The sequence below is a fragment of the Anopheles arabiensis genome, chromosome 2 (assembly GCF_016920715.1).
Source record: "Anopheles arabiensis isolate DONGOLA chromosome 2, AaraD3, whole genome shotgun sequence".
Classification (NCBI taxonomy): Eukaryota; Metazoa; Arthropoda; class Insecta; order Diptera; family Culicidae; genus Anopheles; species Anopheles arabiensis.
The window spans coordinates 35,702,151-35,721,339 of record NC_053517.1 but is presented as its reverse complement, the minus strand read 5'-3'; the positions used below and the strand labels follow the sequence as shown (position 1 = coordinate 35,721,339).

General features: G+C 41.4%; 1 protein-coding gene across 7 annotated transcripts in view; it reads left to right on the top strand.

The window, feature by feature from the left end:
* Positions 1–10,309: 10,309 nt before the first annotated feature.
* LOC120906751 overlaps positions 10,310–19,189 on the top strand; it is a 92,801-nt gene continuing 83,921 nt past the window's right edge. For all 7 annotated transcript variants that reach the window (XR_005740157.1, XM_040318681.1, XM_040318754.1 and 4 more), the window contains exon 1: positions 10,310–10,830. The gene's annotated coding sequence lies outside the window, so the exon portion shown is untranslated. The remainder of the gene's footprint in view (positions 10,831–19,189) is intronic.

Here is a 19,189-nt window from a genome sequence, read left to right as displayed (position 1 = left end):
GCTCGATCGTGCAACTATCAGGCTATCTGGCTGTAGTTTGTTTACTGGGCAATGTCTGTGCAGGATTTGTTGTTTGTTGATCGTGCAACGATGATGTTATCAATTTTTGTTGTTGTATTTTGTTTGGTTGCAAAAAGCAACATCCCCTAGTCTCTACCCCTCAGCTACCCGGGCTGCGCTCTCCGTTTCGTCCAATCTACCACTGCTTCCAGGCCGTTCCAACTTGATCCCTCCACTTGATCCCGGAATTTGTGTGCGGAATCGGTAGGAGTCGGGCGACCCGCTGGGGTTTCTTTCGGGGTTGGCAATGTTTACAGCAACCAGGCGGACGGCTGAAGGATCGCTATCCGTTGACGAGGAATGCATAATACATCGCGTGGCAGCTGGGATTGTGTATTTGAAAAAGTGTAGCTTAGCGTATTGCTCACACTTGAGACACGTTTTGTGTAAAACCACGGGAAATGAAAGCACCCTAGAGTACGTCAATGACTTAAGTGGTTAATCGAATTGTGGGGTGGTCTTGTGAATCGGACTGCCATATTACCAGGATGTGATACTTGGGAGGTAAGCCCTGGTGGCTCAATGGAAGAACCGTTTCGGTTATCTGAAGTGTGCATTGAGTCATAACTGTAATATTTACTATTTTCTACCAGGTATTGCTGATAGATTAAGGGCATAACATGGAACAAGGCTCACAAAGGTAGTGCGCAGAATACAAAGTAGCAACAAAACGTTTAACTTATAAGCATGCAGAAACATTGTGAAAATTCATACAAATTTAGAGCTGTACATCATTTTAAAAAGCTGACATCTTGAAAATGATTGAAAACCACGTTCCTTTGCCGAATACAAACTTTCAATGAATGTTTGTAGCATTCGATTGATGAAGTAGAAAGAAGTAAAATTAACTACTATTATAAATCACTGTTTTTACTTTATTCCGTCTGTTACGTATTTAGAAGTAAAATAATAAATAATAAATGAGGTTACATATTATACTATATCAACACCCACGAAACAACCATTGCTTTGGTACGAGCCCCCTTCTGCCCCAAAGTCAGCGGGGCCGCATGTTTGTGCTTTATACTCCATGCGGTGCGGTTCAGTATTGAAACTCCACCGCAACAACACACCTCTACATTGTGCGTCACACAAGATGAACGCTGTAGCCGTTTGGTTACTTTCCCTTTCGCTTAGGAACGGCCAGCTAGAAACCTGCCCAGCAGCAATCGTACCGAACATCGACGTCATTGGTGCAGCACCTCCGTCACAGTCACAGCAGATTGTGTCCCCCTGACGCTGAAGCGCTGCGCATCAGCGGCGATAATAGATGATGATTGTAATGTAACAAGTGTTTTACTGTACGCAAATTAAGCGCGTATCAGCGCAATGACGTTTGGCACACATTATCGACTAATGCGTGACCATGACGTGGGTTCATGGATGGTTCGGCCAATTCGGGGAAAAAAATTGAAGAAAAAAATTGTTAAAAAATTAACACACTGTCTTAGCCCACCAGTGATAATGTTTTTATTTGCGTACTTCATCTGCTGTTTTCTTTTTATGTTTAATGTACGATAACGTGCGAACTAACTGTTCATTGATCGCAGGCTTGTGTCAAGGCTACGGGACGGATGTGGAAACTCATGCAAGCCAAACTACGCCTAACTCAAAGTCCAAAAATAACACTTTGATCCTAACCACTTGGCCATTTTACAATGTTCATGCCGGGCCCATAAAGCCACACTTTACCACCGGTGGAGATTCCAAAACAAAGCAATTGCCTCGGGCTAGTGTAATCAGCTCGGTTTTACTTATGGTTGCCCATGAGCGAAGCGTAAAGAGACAGATAAATGCTAACTGTTCGATTGGTTAGAATCCCCTTTCGTGTGGCAGCTTATCTTTGCGGTGGTAAAATGTTTTCCGGCCAGCATTTATAAGGCACCCTCGGCTGTACCATTTCTATCAATTGCATTCGCATTGTTTGGTGAGTGTTTATTTTTGTAGGCGCGATGACGCGGTAATGATAATGCTGCCGAGTGGGTGTGTGCTTGAGACTACGTTTATCACAAACAGCAATTGTAGATGCAATCAATGAGAGGGCCGGTGCTTCATAAAAACAGGCGATGCTAGACGATGATATTTCATCATGCTTGTCGTTTTAAAAACAATACCACAAATGTTTATAGCTTGGACAGATGATAGCAAAACGAAATTGAGCTTGCGTGATAAGAGAATTCGGTCACCGTTTATAGGAAAAATCATGAATAAAATTGTTCAAATCATGGAATCAATTTTACACCCAAATGAAGTCGATTTCCTTTTTTGATGTAAAATATTTTTCTACCATTAGGTGCAATTAAATTACCTTTTCTGCTATGGAGGTACTTTATAACTATTACTCGTTCTGAAAAGAGGGAGCTAAACATTGCTAGGACTCTCCACTGTTCCATACATTCCATGCATGCACGAAACATGGTCTGATTGATTAGTTTCGGTTCCTCTTGAAGTACAGCTTCCCATTGGCGGTGTGTGTGTGTGGTCCGAAAGCCTTTTCCGTCGTTTGTGTTTTCCTCCAATTGCATGATATGTGGATCTAGCTCTTTTTTGTGCTATGGCATGTCACACCACGTACGCGAAGTGATCGGAACGCTCGATCGATAAATTGCAACCGTGCTCATGCACGTCCACGGCAGCGCGTCCAAGCTGGCCATAATCGATAAAAAAATGGAGCGGAAGTTGAGGTGTATGGTGACAAAGATTAAAAATCGCTGCATTTCACAGCCATACAGCTCACAAACAAACACTCATAAAAAATGATAGAGATCGAAACAAATGAAGGCGGAAGTGGAGTGTATATTATTTTTTTTAACTTTTCTACTCTCTGGTTATTTGCCGGTCATCCACCAACATCCACAGGGAGGAAGAAAACGCAAACCATCGGCTGCATTGTTCTGTCCGTTCGAGGACAGCGATGCTCGTTAGTGTATGGACGGCGGTGTATCACAAGCGAATGGTTTGTGGTGGGTTGGTGGTACGTCAAATGACGGGGCGCTTATATATCGTGGAAAACCATTAAACCTTAATGATACTTCCTGCCGCAGCTGCGCTCGTCATTACTCGAGGTTAAGAGTAGTTGCAGATGATTGGTGGAGTTTGGTGATTGAAATTGCAAACTGCAGCATGATAGCTTTTGATTTTTTGTGGACAAGGTTTGTTGGCGGGAGGTCAAAATTCCAAGTTTCACAATTTGTGTGACACATTTCCTGACGTAGGTACTTCATTTGAAAGGATCATTCGCTTATGTGTAAGTGTTGTCCCTCATGCCTATTGACCTGCAGTTGAAGGATGATGATTTGCTCATTATTGATGTCAGATGCATGAAGCGAAATGTGGATGCACTGAGAGATATAATTAGGATGCACTTATGAGCGAAAACTAATGGATGTTATTTTTTACTCAGCTATCAGAATATGAAAAGAAGGAATGAAGACGACCTGTGATAGTAATAGAAGTACTATAATCGTTGCACTAATGATGTTCAAATGGGCTTTTTTTACATCGCCTGATAAAAGTGCTTGATGTTAAAAATAAGGTTAGACGATCAAATTTTTGTAATCAAGAGTTTCGTTGCTTATAACCACTTAATTTATTTTTTCTTAATTACCTAATCACTTAATTTACTATCATGAGAAATTGTTTCTAAAAAAAATTAAAGCTAGTTTCGCAAAATTGGGTAAAATTGGTATGTATTTAAGACCTAATTATTTATAATTCACAGCAGGTTCACCCCAAACTAACTTATCAACGGTTCTAAAAAACACTGCCAAGATACTGCTTATCACTCATCACTGTCATCATTACACTCGCTAATGAACCGCCGTGCTGGATGCTGCCATGAGCAATCAATTGGATTCTCTCGCAAAAACACTGTACTAATGTTTGTTGAAGTAGCATTAATATCAATGCTAGTAATTAAATTATTATCCGCATTCACCCTGAGGGACGCCACTGGTACAAACCAAAGGTTCAGTTCAGTAATGTTATTACGCTCAACCTCCAGCAATTCTAACTTCATTGGAAATTCAGAACTGTTCAGCGTGAGCGTTCGTAAGTTGTTGCCATTAAGATGTAAATACTGTAAATTATCGAGCCATGCCAACTCTTCCATTTCAAGAGCAGAAAGATTATTGGATTCTAGTGATAGTCTGTTAAGACTTCTGATATTATCTAAACATGCAGGCAGCTCTGTTAGCTGATTTGTATCAACCCGAAGCGTCTGGAGGAACGGAATTCTCCACCGGCAAACGGAAAACGATTTCAACTTGTTACACGAAAGGTCTAATTTTTGCAGCTCATCGGAAACGTAAACACCTGACAGCATCCGAAGCAAGTTATTGCTCAAAATCAACTCGCTGAGAGCAGTTAATTGACTGAATGGTGTCATGCTTAACGTTTTCAGCCTATTTTTTGTCAGATCTATCCCCTCAAGCGACTCGTATAGCTTGCATTCCTTCGTGCAACTGTTCACAATGCTACGTATTTTGTTGTCGCTTAAGAGCAGCTTCTTCAGCTCGGGTAGATCACAAAATGATGCGAAATCGATTGTACGAATGGATGAACTCGATATTTCAAGTATTTTCAAACCTTGTGCCCTGAATATTGTAGGTGGTATGGACGATAGATAACTGTATGAGATCATTAGGGAACGCAGGTGAACGTTATCCTCGAAACCGATGCTGCTCAAGCCCGTCCGTTTGATGTCAAGCGTTCTTAGCACGGACATCGTAGGGATGCTGATTCCTTTAAGTGTTTTCGAATTTTGTATCATGTTATTACGATTGACACTTCCTGCCGGATTGAGATGCGATATATCAAGCTGGTCGAACTGTAAATTATCCAACACTATAAAGTGCGTTCTGTTCGGAAAGTACCGGAACACGAAGAAATCTTCGATAGATTTCATCCCGGTTACGACACACTTGCTTCCCCAACACTGCACGTGAACTGACATGGTGAGTTTAATAGCTATCAAGAGCAGTAGCAAACTGTAACGAAACATTTGTGGATACTATATTGTAGAGTCAGCACTGATGAGGTAACAAACCAAGCGTTAATATCCATGAAAAGGTGATCGTGGTGGAAAATGACACTGCCAATGCGGTGAAGCTTGCTAACGCGAATGAAATTTTAAGCTGTCCATTGGGGTTAATTTGTTCGCCAAACTTTCCAAAAACCAATTTGTACTGTATAATGTGAATAATAATGGTTATTTATTACAAGTTTGGGTATGTGCCAGATATAGCTTTCGAGTATATTGTTGATGATTCGTGATAATGGGTTTCGATTTTTGTATTTAGATTCAAACGACATAAGTGAGTAACTGTATAGTTATCATATGATTTAATTATTATTATTAAACATAACTTCAACAATGATTTAAATTGCTCCTGCGCCAAAAGCTATTATCTCTGAAGCATCTGTCTGTTACTTCAGCAGCTTATCTGAGGAGGACCAAATGTAAAGAGTTTATTAATTACTCGCGATAAGTCTTCCTTGTTGAAAATATTGCTTCGGCTGTGTTAGTTGCATCTGACACTGTAGCTGTTTTGGACACTTTCCACCATTCTCTTGTGCATCCGCTGAACGATCATACTGCCTTAGGGCTGATTAAGGATATTTCGGTTTGGTTCACGAGCAATGTGCAGAAAGTTTCACCCAAAGATTATGTTAGTTCATTTTGCATTACTTGCATATTTTATAGATACTCTCTTATACTGGTTCATACCAGTGGTACGATTCTAAAAAGTGTACTTGAACCACCTTAAACATTTAACCTTAACCACCTTAAAGTTTAATGAACCACTCTCCACTAGATTGAATGTTGCTGGCAAGTATTGATTCAAAGGAGCTACAAATAGTATGAAAACAATCCTCAAAGTGATTGAGGGCGAAAATATGCTATTCCACAAATGGGTAGTATTTAAAATTAATGAAACAATGCCAGCTGTAAACAGCCGTATGAGCGATTGATGCGAAAGAAAAACAAAACAAAAGAGAATTCCTTCAAACCGCAAAGTCTTGCCGTCATCTCCATCTTAACAGGTTCGCGGTTTGGCTGTGGGAGGCTGTGGGGAAGCAACCGCTCCGATTCTTAGTAAAAGTTTACGAAAAAGTGAAAATCCTCGATTGGATGGGTGCCAACAAGAGAAAGAAGTAATGTGCTAGACACATATACACACACACTCGCACTCGGAAGTGAATGAGAATCTTTGCAGAGAGTTAGTGTAGATTGCATTCCACTAAAACTTTCCAACTTTGATGCAAGAGTCTGGAACAAAATTTTCTCTTTGGGTAACATTGGAACTAGTGTGTGGTTTCGGGGGCTTAACAGGTATCTGACTGATTTAACTGTGTGTTAGGTGGCAGCTTGTTGGACTAGTTTTAAATATAGACCAAATTGTGTGGTTTAAACACACTAAACTTGACGATAACCTTACTCTGGCATACATTTCATAGACATAAAACTTAAAACAGCCAATTAAAGCCGTTGAAGAGCAGAGCGTGGACAATATTTTGGATGATTTACGAAACTGATTTGGTGATTTAGAAAATATTGTTGTTCGCTGCATAAGAGTAATTCACAAAAAATAATGATGTCGAAGTTGGGCATAGCTAAGGATAAATCATACAAGAAAAAATCGAATTTTGCAGTATCGACATACTTTATCCCGCTGTCCTGTTACTACAAATAGTGCAGTGCAAGCATCGCGGTGGAAACTGGTGTAAGTGCCGCGAAAAGAGTAGCGCCAGCAGGGCCAAACGTCCATCTTGGTGCTCTTGAATCTCGATAGTACCCCGAAGGGCTTTAAACTCAAAAGTCTACGTCATTATTTATGGGACCAAAGAGGAAGCTCTCTGGTGGCAGTAACGAATTTTCGTTGGGTGGGTGAGTTGGAATTTTGAAACTTGCTTTTATCCCGTCTTCGGTGTCTTATTGTCTAGTAAGAACTTTCTTGTTGTTTTCTGATTTCGATCCAGCTCTATGATTTTACCCCATTTTTCCTTGCGTTGCATAAATCTTTCTTTAAGTTTTTTTACCTCTCTGCTATGCACCGCAAAGAACTACCGATCCTTGAGTTCTGTAAAGTGAAGATCGTTTGTATCAGCTTTGTTTTCTTTCTTGTGCTGGTAGTGCAGCCAATGCTTTTATACGTTGGCCAGCAAGTGGTGCGGATAGAATCATAAATATGTCCTGGATTTCATATCCCTTCTTCTTCCAGATACTCCACTCCACTATGAAGATACAGTTTCTCGAAATATTAAGCAGCATTTATCAAAACGATGTGGACTAGACAGGACCGTTATTCTTCCGCCTGGGTAGACGATACAACTACACCCAAACGTTTTAGCCAGGGATATGCAGTACGAAGTGTAAACTGTATTCTTGTATCAACAATAAAACGTACTCAGAAGAATGCCAATTTCATTTTAGCAATGTTTCATACCACAAATACGGTCTAAGTTTGAATCATGTGTGATTGTACATAAATCATGCATATGCTTTAAATAATCAAAAGTATTTTATAAGCAAAACAATCAGATGGAATAGGATACACCTTTATTTATATACCTTTATTTTTGTCCTAGTTTAGACAACATAACGTAATTAATCATGACCAGTTCGAACGGCAGTGCAATGTGTCAATTAACTCCCTATTTCTCTAGTAGAAAAAGCAGCATGATCCCTGATTTTACGACGCAAAAAAGGTTGACTAATTGAAGATTGATTGCTTTCATTATGAAACATATTTGCGGCTAGCGAAATAGGTGACCGAAAAGATTGATGTCTGCTTTGTACTTTTTGACTTTTATATGATTGACATTTTCGGAGGTTTTCACTGAAAAAAACAACATGATTTTAAGTTCGGATATCTCAAGCGGGATAGATTTTCATGCTAATAGAGTTTAAACTGTCTTCAAACACAAGGGTTGAACAGAGTAAATGAAAATTGATTGATACTGAATTGTTTATGTCTTTATAGAAAGATATTAATCGATCCTAAAAATCAATGAAAACTTTACCACATAAACGAATTTTAGTTATTACTAATAAATAAATAACAGTTTATATTTATTAAATATCGATTGCAAATACATTATTTTCTTTCAAAACATACAATTCACAATAATTGTAAAATAATTATTAGTTCAAGTGATATTCATCGCATCAAACTCGTCTTTCATTATAATTTCAATCTTTAGTTAGAAGATAAATTCCATAATTTTAATTCGTTCGTTATAATTTCGAATAATTTTTGTGAAGTAATGCTCCATGACAGTAACATTGGATTATCATTATTATTATTATTATTTTCAAGAGTCGAAACATCTTTTCCATACCACCATAATTCAAGGGCAGTGAAAAATCTGTGCCAAAGTTCAACAGACGAACTGTTTGAGTTTTACGAGAGTTTTGCACTGTTTCGCCGCGCAGGAGCTACTTATTCGCCAAACCTATCCCGCTGCACAGCTGCCAGTGGACCCGAATGCGAAGCAGGCAGGATGTTTATTTTCCTTCGGCACTCTAACAATGGCACGTGAGTTTAGAGTTTTTGCCACAAATTGCTACTCACTCACGGCACATTGCCGTTGCCTCAAACGATACAAACCAGCCCCGAAACGGTAGTGTGACGCTGATGAAGGCTGTAGATAGCGCGGAAGTTTTGATAGTGTTTTTTTACCTCCCCCACCATCGTACTGTTTTGCAAACGTGCCTTTAGGTAAATCAGTCCAGAGTACACTTTTGTCCATTTTGGCGATGAATTAGGTTGGAACAATGCCAACACTTCGCACCAGTATCGAAACAGTGCACAGCGAGCGGTAACGAATGAAAAAGGAAAGATGCAACAAAAAATAAATAATAAAACCTGTCACTCGTTTTCAAATCGTGTGTGTGTGTGTGTGCGTGAGCCGAGAGCGTCTCTTTCGATTTGCCTTGGGTGGAATATCACGCACAGCAAAAGGCTCTGCCAACAGCTTCTAGCCGAATTTTCCTTACGCTTGCAAAACTGTACCATTTTCAATACACTCGCACCGCAAGGGTGGCGGTATAAATTTGATAAAGCATCCCGGTTTCGTTGCCCTTTTCTCCCCATTTTGTAAGAGATTAGGAGCTGGTGTCATTTTACGACGGAAACAATTACACTCTGGACGCAGATCAGTGTTCGTACAGCGGTGCGGCTACAGGTCAGTTACTGAAGAGGAAGTAAATTAAGTTTTCCCAAATTACAAGTATTTATGGCCGGCGCACGGGTACTGACTTTACACAACATGCATTCGTTTATCTGTTTTTTCCCTCACTCTCTATGATCACTTCATTACGACAGCGTGTGTGTGTGTGTCTACAGGGAAAAGTTTCCCAATGACAGAGTGTCTCAACTGTCCCACTGTAATTTGCATCACATGAGCATTGAAAAACATAATTCACAGCACATTTCATCTATCATCTTTACAGTGTGCCCCTAATTGCAAACGGGTAGGAAACTTTTCCTGTCCCCTCCCATCTACGAACGAAGCTTCAGCTTTGATTCAATTGGGAAAAGTTTTTGGCACAAACTTAACTGTGTCTCACTCATTCACACTCACCCTGGGCCAGGTTGGGCTTGAGCGGAAACGATGATGATGATCACAAGCTTGATACCCACATCACAGGTACACGCGTTTCGATGAAGTAAGCAACTAAATTTACAGCTAACTTGCACCGTTTCAACCACGCACCCGCCACATAATGATGCATAAAAGTTTCACTCGGCGACTTTACTGTTGCTGGAGGTGGTTGCGAATTAACATTCGTTTGATATGGTAACTGGTAAGAGCAAACGTTAGCTAAGCAATGGAGCAAAGAACCATGCTAGAGTATGTGTGTTTTTTAAGCTTGTGTTTGTGACTTTTTTTGGACCGAGATAAACTTTAAAATGCGACAGTTGGAATAATATTATCTTAACCATCGAAAATTTTTTTTTCCCGTTTACATTTTACCGTTTCTGAAGTAATTCCCCACTTCACTTACAATCTACACCCAACACGAGCGTATTAGAATTCAAATTTCAAACCGTACGATTGAAATTACACAGCAACGGCCAACGGTCGGAAAGCATGGTACTGTGTCTTGGCTAAACTCACCACGGCCCCGTGGTGAGTCGCCGCATACTCTCGGGCACGGAACGTTTCGGGACATTCTCGGACGGGCGAGTTGGCGTGTTTCGTGTTCGCATTTTCCCGTACCGTTCAGTACTGTGCCAAATTCCATGCCGTTAAGTTACCCAGCTCCTGTCGCTGGAAAATACCCCGGCTGGTGTGTCCGATCAACCGGGACCGGGGATCAATGAGCCTGTGGAACACTTGCTCACACCGTGAGGGCGGCAGAGTGTGAGTGGGAGCGTGTGGATGTGTTCAGGAAAGGTGTAGAGTGTGCGCTGCGTGTGCAGTCACGTTTCAGTGAGTACTTTGTAAGATCGTATCGTGCGAATCGTGGAAGGAGAAAAGCCTTCGGAAAAGTGTCGTATCAGATTTTGATGCTTCCTGTAGACCGAAAACGTGCAAAGGATCACACGGGATGTGTAAAGTGAGCAACGGAAAAAAGTTTTAACCAAACCAAAGGGCAAAAAAGAATGAAGCAAACCACTCGTGTCTGGTTCAAACACACGTTACATGGCATGAAAAAATCGATCGAGAAACCAACATGGTGCTAGTGGTGAAGGACGCCATTACAGTTTTCGATAGCGACAAAAGCAAATAGTTCGAGAAGTGATCGCACGGTGGTTTAAAGTGAGTATCTGTTGTAAAATACCTTCAGTTCGATTTAATTTCGATCATCGTTTACCATGAATGTGTCATTTTTTGATCAAACAAAACGGTTCGGAGGTGATTTTAGGAAAAGTTATTTGGTTAATTTACACTAGCCCAAAATTACGTTATGTGCATTTACCTATCGTAATATTGGGATCGTTTAATCGGTTAAAGATCACCCGATGATGAACGCGTTAGAAGTGAGGGCTTGGGGTGCGGGGTTGTGTTTTCGCGACTGACGAGCATGGCGGCCGATCGCTATCGAATTTCAAGTACTTCCTGTGCAACGATCGTGTGCGGTGCGGATCGAGATTGATGAATATCCAACAGTGCCGTAACATTACTATGCTATTGCTTCCTGCTATGTGTCCCTGTGTTGTGTCCGTTAGGGAGTTAGTGCTGGTGTCGGTTTTCACAGTGTCTAATAAAAATAGCTCACAAAAATTTACCGCTTGTGTGGTTGTGAGCGTGATGGCGTTCATAAATTAAATTAGCGGCAATTATTAGAGCTCGACCCCGCACTCGGTTGTGCCCTGGCATGTTCTATGTACCTGGTCCAGTTTATGGATAGTAATGTTAAAACATTTGCTTTAGCGTCTAGTTTTATTTTTTGAATTTGCATGTTTTTGATGAAAAGAGTTTACAGTTGAAAAACGTGGAATAGTACATGTTTGTTTAGTCATTGACGTGAAAAGTGATTGGTGACGATTGCGCAAGGTTAGGCAGCAGTTACTTTGACATTGTGGTACAGTTTATGCAATATATCCGATCAATGCGCAAGTGTGCCAAGCTGTGGAAGTAAAATATTAAATTGAAGAAAAGTTGTTCTGTAAACTTAAAACCAATGAATTGGGACTATGATCAACCGATCTTTGATACGTGTTTTGGAGCGACTGTATAGAAACTGTCACTAGTTGAGCTGTAGCTTCTAGTTTTGTCCTCCATTGAAGCGTCGACAAGTGTTACGTAAAATGTAAAACCCGAGTGACGTCTTCCAGGAACGATTATCACGATAGAGTTTTTCCGAATTTTACGCTCGGCACATTTCCTTGGCCAAGGGTAATAATGACTGTAATCAGCAATGTAAGTCCAGGAAGTGATCAGTGTCAGTGGAAAAGCCGAGGTTGCTCGGTGCGCCCCAGTTGCCATAAAACGTGGTTGACATTGGTGACATTCCGTCGGTTCCGCTCGAGCGTTGTCACTTCCTAGTTGATTTCGTCGTCACTGTTGTCGTTGTCGTCGTCTGTGTGAAATGTGCAGTAACTGGATAAGATTGTGCACGGTACTGCCAGGTGGCCGTTGCGAACCGTTTCCAGTTGTTCGTGGAAGAAAGATAAATTGGATTAGCGTTAAAGTGGTGCTAGTGATTGCGTTCAATAAAGCGAATAGTTGGGGGAAGTTTTGTGACCATCGGTTCGTGGTACATGATTGGTGTAGTACGAATTACTTTTCGATTTTCTTATAGCACCCCAGAGGTAAAGAGCGCTTGTATGTGTGTGCCAATATCCACCGACAGTTCAACCGCGCCTTCGGGAATTCAGCTAGGGTGGTTAATAATAATCCATTACGATTCCCGCCGGGAAATGGTTTGGTGCAGTGAGGGATATCATTTGAATATTGAATAGACACGAGCACGGTGTCAGTGGACGGCTTCGCGTTACGTACTGGAGTCAGCTGGCGCACGTTTTCCCATGCAGCATTGTTACGTGAGAACATTTCTCCTGTTCACCTTCAGTGTGCTTCGTCTGCGTGTCTTAGTTTCGCTTTTTATTATGGTCAATCGTATGAAATGATGTGCATTCTGGGGCAACAGCTATGCTAGTTTAAGGTGCTTCAGTCAAAGACGGAAATCGATAAGTAATTGAACCGAGCAACAGCAGACGCCGTTCAAACACACATTCCTTTCTTTGCTACAGTGTCTGGGAAATACGTACCTCATGCATGCTGCGGCTCAACTGCATAGGTCTGCTGGTGTAACCAATCGTAAAGGCTTGAGAATATTCAACAGCTTAAGCCAACAGGGTGCATTCTGAGAACGATGGAAAATGGACAATTGTTGTATGAATTTTATATGAACTGTATCAACTGTACTCTCTAGACAACAGTCAATCGATTGGCTTGAGTCAAAGGGTTGTTTACCTCATGGTATCCTTGCTGGGAAAGGATCGTAAAATGATACAGTTGAAACCAATCCAGTAAGAAATGCGAATGTGAGTGCTGAAGGAAGTTATCCAAAATCACATTGGACTAAATTCAAAATCTCATTACTATGTTGTGCAAAATTCCGATATTCATGCACCCTTTATCCCATTAAAGATGTTCAGATTTAGCTTCCAAACAAAAGGGTTTTATCGTGCCTTAATTGAACAGCTTTCCTTTTGTTTTTAAACCAACCGCGCCTAAAACAAGAACTTCCATCGTGTGTGATTCAAACAAATTGTACATTCCCTTTCATCTTGCAGCCGGTAATTTACACTCATTAAAGTATACAGTAGTAAAAATATGAAACCAATGTATGATATACGTAAACAGACACAAAACTTACACAGCGCAGCAGCTATTTTCCCATATAAGGGGAAGGAAGGGGAGACGGTGTGTTGGGATAGTATTTGTTTGTCTAGCAAGTTTGCTTTGCTGCTCGATTAGTGTGTATCTGGTTTTGTGTTTCGAGCACGAAACCCACAACCACGCCGTCGACGGTAGCAACACCGTGCGGAAGGTGAGAGACAACGTCGTAAATCATCAACCTGATCTTAGGACCATCCACCACCGTTCGTGTACCGACGGTTCAGTGTTGTTGCGAGGAGTGCGAAATAATCCAGATCGTGATGTGTGCGTGTGTTTCATTTAGAAATTGGCAGACCTGCCCAAGTGCCCACCCTGGGTTGGAGGGTATTTAAACATCTTCACTGATTAATCCGGAGATCCGGCAGGAAATTTGACCACAATATTGAGGCGCATCGAACTGCGGGAGGGAGGTGGGAGTGTACTGTAAGGCTGGATGAAGCGTTTAAAACAAACGCATTTAAGCAAAGCAACAAAAAAACAAAGAACATGTAAAACACTTGAATATCACGAACGAACGCATTGGTGTGTGGTGGTGGAGTGAGTTCACAATTAAGTTGCCGCCATCTCTGCGCAATTATGTTAATCACATTAATCACTCTCAGACATCCATTTCAATTACGCAGTCTTGTTCCGGCCTCGTAGGCTTTTGCTCTCTGGTAACAGTAAACGTACGTTGTCGGTTTTATAGATAACCTGCTTCCTTGAAGGACCAATTCGCTGTAAGCTGTAATAATGACGATGGGCAAAAAAGAAGCTCACGAACATAAAAAGAAACAAGTGGCCACGCGCTACTTGCTGACTCCCACCAGGGTGTGAGAGCTGTACCAGCTGAAGCGGGACTTTGAATAAATAATTCGCCCCGCAGGAAAGCTTATCTGCAAAAGCCAAAATTAATTGCATTTTTCCAGGCTGTACAATTCTTGCCGAGTTAAACGTCATAACAGCAACAGTGCATTTGCATTACAGCCAGCCAGCCTGCGTTGCAATTGATGTTGGCAGGCATGTTTACTTTACAACTGTCCGGGTTGTACGGCATCAGTTAAGCCAAAACCCGTGCCAAAGCATTAGCTAGACCGCATCGTTTACAAAATGTCGAGTAGACGCTGTCACAATATTCAGCAATTGCTGGTTGGGTCCCTCGAACAGTTAGCTGCAGCTGCAGCAGGATGAAAGTAAACGGTACGGTACAAGCAAACAAAATGCACATAAATAATGAACGCTTTTTCACTCCACTGTAATATTACGCCTACAGCGGAAAAGGACGGCGCAGTACGTGGCCTTCGCCCGTTAGTCAAATATCCTACCTATCGTTTGCACGGCCTCTTTCAGCTGTATCTATCTCTTTGAGACAGTCCACACTCTCCCCTCACGAAGCATCGGCCCAGATTGTGGGATATTTTCTTCGATCTGCGGTTGATTATATTATAATATTTCCGTTCCGTGTTCGTGCAGAAACATCACGTCAGCCGCCGGGTCAGGAAAGGGCGGGACCGAATCTAGGTTCGCGATATGTAATTCAGACTCTGCTAGTACTTGCCTCACTCGACTTTTGGCATTTGGGTATTCCCGTTCTTTTCACAACGCCCGCTGCAACGTGTTTTGGGCGCACACGCCTGAAGATGCGGCACATACGGGGAGTAAGCGTCTGTAGCAACATTCGGCAACGTTCGATTGCTCGCTATCACCGGCAAATGTGCCGCCCGTCGGAGGATGTAATAAAATCAATAACGTAATGATTATGGAAAACCCTGTTCCTGCCGATTGATAGCGTTACCTTTCCCTTCCGATACCCATCATTATCTCGACTTCCTGTTGTAGCTTCCGGAAGATTAAGCAACCGAGCAGCAATCGATAGCTCACGGGATTGGAGCGATCTTATTAGTGATGCTATCGAGTGGCTGTGCTTGAGTTTTCTCGAACGTTGGATACACAGCTTGCGGTTAATATGATCAGCAGTTTACCGCAAACCGCGTCTCTGCAATAATGCCGCGAGGCCTCGTGGGAATTCGATTGTTTGCAAATGCTATCAAAAGCTAATCTGGATGTGATTGGAACGGTGACTGTTTTGTATTCAGCTCGACGCCTATGTGTACAATGTGGAAGTGTGATTTTCACATTTTTACAGCACGGTTTTTAAAAATGAATTCGATTTAATGCATCGACTTTAAACAGAATGGATGAAATCTCAAATAAGAACGTTTTAGTTTGGGAATTAGAACAATTTTTCCAATTTTTGAGCAAGAGAATGACTGTTATCTCTAAAAAGATGCGTTTTTCTATTTCACGCAAAACTTTGGTTAGTCCATATCTTTCTATACCACATATAAGCAATTAGGACCTGCAAGAACATAGTCTACCACATTTGAACTCATCACGGGCCGCCTGTTGTTAGGTCATACATCTTGATGAAAGTATCAGACGGCCGAAATCAAGTAAAATATTAAAAAAAAATTTAAAGAAACATAACAAGGACCCTAACTTCTGGAATTAGGCATAACAGTATATTCTGTTTTGGCACGAAGTATAGATTTGAGGTGCATAAAGCCTGCCAAAAGCATAGCATTGCCAATGAGGAATGAATAGTGTCCTTACCGTCTTACAAACAGCATCCATCTGATCTTAGACCAGGGTCTAATGTTCAATAATTCGTTGTTGTATGTTCCTATATAATTTAATTATACCAGTCACATTTATGCTGCCCATACAATCGAGCCCTCTGGTCAATTTTGGAATTTCGTTCACCATTTTTACTTAATTTTCCCAACTCCCAACGCGCACACAGATCATGCTGAAAGAAGGCAGAGGCTGTAGGCAGTTGGGAAGTATAAAAAGTAATACATTTGAAAATATGAGTATAATACGCTATCTTTTGGCAGGGATTTTGCTTCGCCCTCGTAATAAAGCCGACTAGCGGCAGAGCCGGCCTAAGCAGTAAGGTGGGCGAACGAGCCGAGGTCGATAAAGCCGTTAAAAGTGAGCGCCGCGGGCCCCTGCCCCAGACCTCCTTTGTCGTGGCAAAAAACGCTCACCTGGGTAGGGTATAAGCTCCGGGTATAAGCGGGGCACAAAATATTATCTCGCTCGTCAGGCATCGTTAGGGCCGAAACGTTCCTGGGCGCCATCAAGCTGTAGTAAGGAAGCAATACTATCATACAATTTTCATGCGATGGAAAACGATCCTGGGGAAAAAGGTGGCTCATCGCCGTTTATGTGTGGTAACATTGATTTGGGATTTAAGCGAAGAGTGTATATGACCCTGTATCAGCAGTGATTGGATGGTGGTAACACTTAAGCAATAAGTAAAATTATTTTCGAACCTATGGAAGAGACTGGGTGGCTGGTAATGTCTTGGTTATCGCTTTAATAAATGCGTTGATGAGCGTTGAATTGAGGGAACACGGGATTATTAACATCATTTGTTAAACATAAACAATCAATTTCAATATTGGTCAATGAATTTTCTATCGTGTAACACGCTTCAAAGTACATTGGGGCGCATTGTTGTATAGATGTTTTCTCTTCGTGATTCTATTACATCTACACAGGGCAAAATCAATTCCTCAAATGGCGTTTAGCACCTCACGGAAAATACTTATGTTAGCTTTCTAAGCTACCTATAAAAGTATACCAGCTGCTGATCATAAAAAAGTTTGAAATAATAATTATCATGCTCCTCGCGCTTTCTCCCCATCTCACGTTGCCTTAAGCCATAATCGTACACATGTTCAGCATCTCCATGCTCATTAAATCGCCACGAACTAACGTCGATTGCACTCGTCACGGTTTCATGGACCATTGCGTGTCGGCTAGGTGCCATACTACCAAGGTGTGATCATTATCGGCATGTTATCCGTCTGAGTGCGTTTGATAAATTTTTGCCCGCAGCCAATCGAAATCGTTTTGCCGCATGTGTTACCGTTGAGCCGCTTGAGCTGGGTTTTCCTTTGCTAGGAAAACATGAAAGCAGAAAAAACACATACACATAAGCTGGGAGCATGGAAAAAGCGGGCTACATCCTTGTTTTCTACCATTGGATTGTCACGTTTGCGGTTTTTTTGCGTTGCTTCTTCTCTCGTGGTCGAATTGCTTCTTCTCCATTTGATCGGGTATATTGCTGTAGCAGCGGTCTGTACGAGCCATCGAATCCATTTCGCCCTGGTTCCAGCCGGTCATACATCATGGCCATCATCAGTGGTCTAACGTCGGCGGGGAGCCTGGCCGAGGTGAAAAACGATTGTTCATTTGATCATATTTTTCTCTGTCACCTTATGTGCCACAGTTCTATGCGAAGCGATATTAGCACCTGTCTGCCCGAAGCGTAACGCTACCCCCGTATGTCCATCGTTAGTCCACTTTGCTTCAATATTATGGGCAGATACTGGTAGACCGAAAGGGCAATGGTTTTTCATCCTGATTGATGATGCTTACCGCACACTTCACGTGTTCATGGATTTGTTTTTTTTTAGCCAGGTGGGCTACATCCAAAAGCTGACGGGTACCATCAACACCGGTGGGACGGTGACGGAGAATATTTTATTTAGCCTTTGCTTTCAACTTGACCACCGTATAATTTGGGTAAACAATTCTCTACGAAGGTTATGGGCAGTTGCACAGGTAAAAAGTTTCGAAAGCTCTGATGCTTTGCAGAAAAAAATCATATCAGTGCGTTCGAGGTCATGCATGAGTTTCAGATTAACTTCACTCCTTTCCCAACGGAGATTTCGGTGGAAAGACTATCGCTCTATCAAGCATCCGGAGAGCTTTGAATTGTGATGTAAGGCAGATTATAGTTTAGTATATCATAGACATAAAATGGAAATAATCTGACTTTCCTTTCTTTCCCTTTCTATCTCTCGCTATCTCTCTCTTTTCTTTCCTTTGTACACTATCTCTCTGTGTATCTTTCAATCTTGTTAGTCTTCATACAATTCAGCAGTATTAAAAACATGCGAAAATATTGAAGCCGTTTAGCATATTGACAAACTTAACAAATAAAAAACGATAAACACAAATTGATTATAAGACCTTTAACAAAATAAAACGCACCTTTTGCTTCAATTGCCTGCATTTATTTATTTAATTTTTTATGTTATGGAGGTAAAAGAGACATTTTGCAATGTCACTTTTTTCAATGCTCTATTTTCCATGACAATAAACCGTAAAACGTTGCTTGGTAGAAGTAGAGGAAAATTTCAATCTTCTTGCTTGTGCTTTGCAACAATTTGTAATTGTTTTACGCCATACAATGCCCACCGGTTGCCGACGGATAACTCATCATATTCACACTTTAACGGTAGTTTGTCAATTGTTAAGCGGCATCAGCATTTTCCTCGCCGTAGAGAAGCTTTGCTCTACAGTTCAACGAAGCCTGTAGGCGTTTTTCACATGTCAAGAGTGACTTTTTCCATACCTGCAACTTCATCCTTTTGTCGCGCAAAGTTATGGTAGTTAATTAAAAACTTTCCGTTCGTCGTGATTTCCCTGGTTTGTTTCCTGGTGTGGAATGTGCGGGACAAAAAAAAGCTCACAACCTTACACCTTCACAGCGTTACAGAGGCCAGTGGGAGTGTCGGAACTAACTTTGCTTCCTGTCGCTTTCACGTTCAGTTTCTATCATATCAGTTGATGAAATATTCAGCAGCAAAATGCTGATGCTGATCGTATGATGAGGGACTGGCCCGTTCTATTCCCCCTATACACATGGGTAGATTTTTCGCAGGCTAAGGCTATACAAAGGCTATAATAAGTTAAATTAAAATTCCCACCCATT